The sequence below is a fragment of the Acyrthosiphon pisum genome, chromosome A1 (genome assembly GCF_005508785.2).
Source record: "Acyrthosiphon pisum isolate AL4f chromosome A1, pea_aphid_22Mar2018_4r6ur, whole genome shotgun sequence".
In the NCBI taxonomy this organism is placed as follows: domain Eukaryota; kingdom Metazoa; phylum Arthropoda; class Insecta; order Hemiptera; family Aphididae; genus Acyrthosiphon; species Acyrthosiphon pisum.
In genome coordinates, this window is record NC_042494.1 from 157,920,674 (window position 1) to 157,925,337 (window position 4,664).

Here is a 4,664-nt window from a genome sequence, read left to right on the forward strand (position 1 = left end):
TGTTCTTAGTTAGGTAATTGAAAATCAGTTCATATGATAAAAAAAAGCGGGTAAGTGGATGTCGCTCTGCTGTACAGTAGGCTACAAGTTGGTCAATGTATAATGGATTGTACGAAGCTTGCATTCAATGATATAATATCGTTGTTCATTGTATAAAAAATACGATTTTGAGCGGAGACAGTTTGTCCAAGGCTGGGCATTAACGAGTTAAAAATTAAAATTAAGTTAAAACGTTAAGTTAATTTTAATTAAGTTAATTAACTCGATACTTTTTTTTTCAAATTAACTTTTAACTTAATAAGTTACTCTTTTTCAAGATTAACGTGTTAACTTCAAGTTCATTTTATATCAAAAATATCTAAATTAAGTTAATTTTCGTCCGAAGAATAATGCAAATTTTTGAATGTGTTTTTACTTTGATGTATCATTTTTAATTTCCCCAGTAATTTTCTTGGACGTAAAGAAAACGGAACTTTTCTCCTTTACGGGACACCCCTTTTTTTGGGGGGACTTAGTCATTTTTTGGATAAAAAAAATGTTGGTGAAATCAGAATTTGGCGCACGAAGTTATTCTCGAAGTTATAGCTAATTGAAGTTTTAACTTTATAATATAATAACCCTTAAATACCTATAATGCTTTATTTCTCGCTACGCTCGCTCGGACATTAAAATCGAAAATATCCCCTTATTTGCTGTGTAAACCACCACTGGGCCACAACTGGGCCCGCTTGGAGACGCGACATTTATAAATTATTAAACGTATTATATACTAACTTTGAAGTGTTATAACTTCGAAACTAAGTCTGAGCCCCAAATTCTGACTTCACCATCGTCTTCAGCGTACTTAACTACATAAGTATCAAAAAAATAAAATGCAAAAAAAAAGGTGTCCCGTAAAGTAGAAATATACCAGAAAAACTATGTAACAAACCATATTATGTGTCTGGAATTTTTATTTTTGCAAATTAGCAAATTTTAATTTAACACTAAGTTGAGTTACTTTTTTTTTTAAATTTAACTTTTAACTTAACGAGTTAACGAAAAAAAATTCGAGTAACTTTTAACTTAACTTAACTTAATTATTTTAAAATAACTTAACTTAACGAGTTAAAAAAAATCGTTAACTTGCCCAGCCTTGAGTTTGTCAGTCTCAGAATTTTTATATATTTTTATTATTTATTATAGCCTGTAAGTTGTATTAGTATTATAATATTATTATAATTATTTATTCGTTTCTATAATGATAAACAAAGAGAAATTAATATCCCATTTTTAGCCGTTTTGTAATTTATCAGTGGTTTTTCCCGTGGCATTTAATAGTTATTGAGAAAATCGAAAAATTACTTCTCTAAAGCACCATCTTGATCCAATTTTCTAAAATATAAGATACTATATGTGTAAATCGAAGCACTCCTTCTGGTAGAAATTTTGTATATACAGGATAAAAAAAAAAATAAAAAAAATTATAAAATGAACACCACTGTAAAAGCACTAGTTTCCTCGCTCCGCTTAGAATATAAAATGTTAAATGTCGTGCAATTTAAACTCAAACAGGCGATGACTGATTAAAATCTAGGTAGACTAAAATATAATATCATAGTTTAGTGTTTCGAAATGCTATTATTTATAACGAACATTTTATTCGTTGTTTTTAATTTCCTACAAAATTTCTAAATAAGGTATGTGTTCAGCGTTCATCGTGGATCATTTATCATTGAATAGTGGTTTTTAAGAGCAGTTATAAATATATGATTATAATTCATAATATATTAAGTGAATCTTATAATATAAAACTTATAATATATCTTTCTAATATATTAAGTGTATCTTTACTGATTTTTTAATTACCTATACTGATACTTCAATACTTTAGTGTAATATTTATATATAGCCGCAGGGCTTGAAACTGTTATACGTCGTCTGTTGAGAATTCAGTTGTTTGCCTTTTATCGAATTTTAAGTTAGTATTTAAGTTCATAGGTAACGTTAAATAATAAATAATAATTGGTTAACCTGTGTGAGTTTCAAGAGCTAAAATACGATTGAGAACGGCATTTTTGGTAACACGATTGAGGACGTTCGAAATTTTATTTTTTTTCCAACGTTGCCAAGTTTAATCGAATGATAAATAATAATTTTGATTTTGATACTTCAACATTTTCAGGAGAATCACCCGCAAAATAATTTATATTAAAAAAGGGAGATTTTCATTTGAACAATTTAAGTTTGTATCACCACAGGACATTTCTTGAGTAGTACAAAATGATCAGTAATTTGAAAATATAAAAATATAAAAAATATAAAAAATCGTTCGGTGTATTACATACTTTTATAAGTAGGTACCTAATGCATATTATTAGGTGCCCATATATTTGTATAAGGTTATAATTATTATTAATTGATAATTTTTTTCAAGAATATTTATTTTATGCATACGTGAATGAATCTTTCAATAGACAAATAAATGATATGGCAACGTTGCACGTAAATTTGTTCTTAGTCGTATTCTTTTTCGGTTATTTTTTGGGTCAGCGGTAAGTTCTTTGTTAATTTTAAGTGTTCTCAATCGTTCGATAGCTGTTTCAAGATTGTGTTAGAGTAATAATTAATATTTATTATATAATTATCAATATCCACAGTTCATACACAGTCATTAGTGGTAAAGAAACCCTAATGGATCCATCCCATTGAACCCCACTATACATTTAATATCGTATATGTATACTACTATAATATATTTTACTATTGAAAACTAACGTATATTATATATATTTTTTGAAGAAACTAAGAGTAAGTATATTTTATATAACTATAACTCACGGTTGTTTTCCGGTGATTTGTTGAATCAATGCCCGTGAATGGACCCAGGTGACTGCACTGCTTCTGGTTAGCAGCGTCCCGGTGTGGTCGTGGTACTGGCGGTTGAATCCAAATTACGATGGGTACGCGGCGGCTCAGCTCGTAGGGTGGCGGCTCGACGTGACAACAACTTACGATACAAAATACGTTTCGGCGGCAGACTCGTTTGGCGACGTCTCATGGCACGAAAGGATTAATGATTACGACGGGGTTTCATTATGAAACGGTTATCGTCGGAGGAAGCCTGTAGCACATCCGTGTCTAACGGCGTTAGACGACCGTCCGGCTTGTGCAGGCTAGGGTATGGGGCTGGTTATAGTTTGGTGACTGTATCCGTGTATAACGGCTTTAAAAGACCGTCCGGCTTATAGGTTCACCACACTCAGTGGAGATGAAGGTGGTCTGGCAGTGGCCGCAGGCTTATAATTATGCTGTTACTGGCCATAGCTTCATATGTATAATTTCTGTTGCGGGTTTGATGTTTATTTGGATTTCTGTATGAATCAAAACTGATTTAAAAATATGAGTTTATAGTTTAGACGTCGTAGATTCGGAATCTACCAACATCGGGGTTTTAGGTTCAGGGGTTCCTTAGGAAATTCAATTTTCCCTGAGGGCGGTGTACCGTCGGAAAATGATAGGTGCTTCCGCGCTATCTCCATTGCTTCGGTGCGGACGTTGGTCGTGTTCCGCGGTGGTTGCCGGTTTTGCGGTGCGCGAGAGCCCGTGGCGGTTGTGCTGGGTGTTGGTTGTGTAACGGGCAACATGTGTGCGCCACCTAAATGGCACTCCGTTTTATCCCGTCACAGCTTATGTCATAGTTTAGTTACTTATTAGTTATTAGATTAGATTTGGACATTAGGTATTTTGTTGATAACACGTCGAATCCGATAATAATTAATTGACATACATTGTAAATATAAATTTAAAAATGTAAATAATATAATTGTGTTTTTTTTTTTTTTATTGGTCTTAAACTCTGCAAATTGTGTTTATTAAGAAATTTAATGTATGTGTATACTCAGGAAATGGACAGAAAAATAGTAGTTAAATACATTTTTTTGAACCACCCCTTGAATAAATCCTGGTTGCGCCACTGACGGTCACTGATTAAAGGTTCCCAAAAATTCCGGGAAACGACCAGTTTTTGGTAAAAACCGGTATCCCGTTTCAATTCCTGTATATTATATGGGTATTATAATTATTGAGTGTATCTATTATGTTACTGTTGTGTAATTTGGAAACGATTAGACCGATTGATGTAAAAGTTATATAAATAGATTCATTGAGACTTGGAAAGTGTTAGTAGCATATTTGTAACACCTATATTATATAGGTTAGGTTATATATAGGCTATATATGAGTGTTATGACTTACCCGGTTGGTCCGGTTAACGTCAGTTTGAGTTCGCCGTCAATTGGTTTCCTCTAGAAGACGGTTAGGAAAATTTGGTAGGTTGGGTTCGTCAGAAATCAACACATAATAATTTTATAGAGATACTACTGGTTTATTAAATTGAGAAGGGGCACAACTGAATTATTATCACAACTTAGATTAATTAATATATCTTTTAACGTATTATGGTTTCGACGTGTGACACTCGACTGACGTCGCATTGTTAGACATAATTTCGCGACGGCGGTCGACAGGTGCTACGTAAGCTAAAACTACTACCTAAAGACAGGGGTTCATAACACCCCCCGGGTAAAATGAAAGTTCATCGTCCATTACAATTAAATATACCTGGGCGAGGGACTTTCTGGTGAAGTTAACTCTGTCGTTTCTACTTGTTTTATTTTAGAACA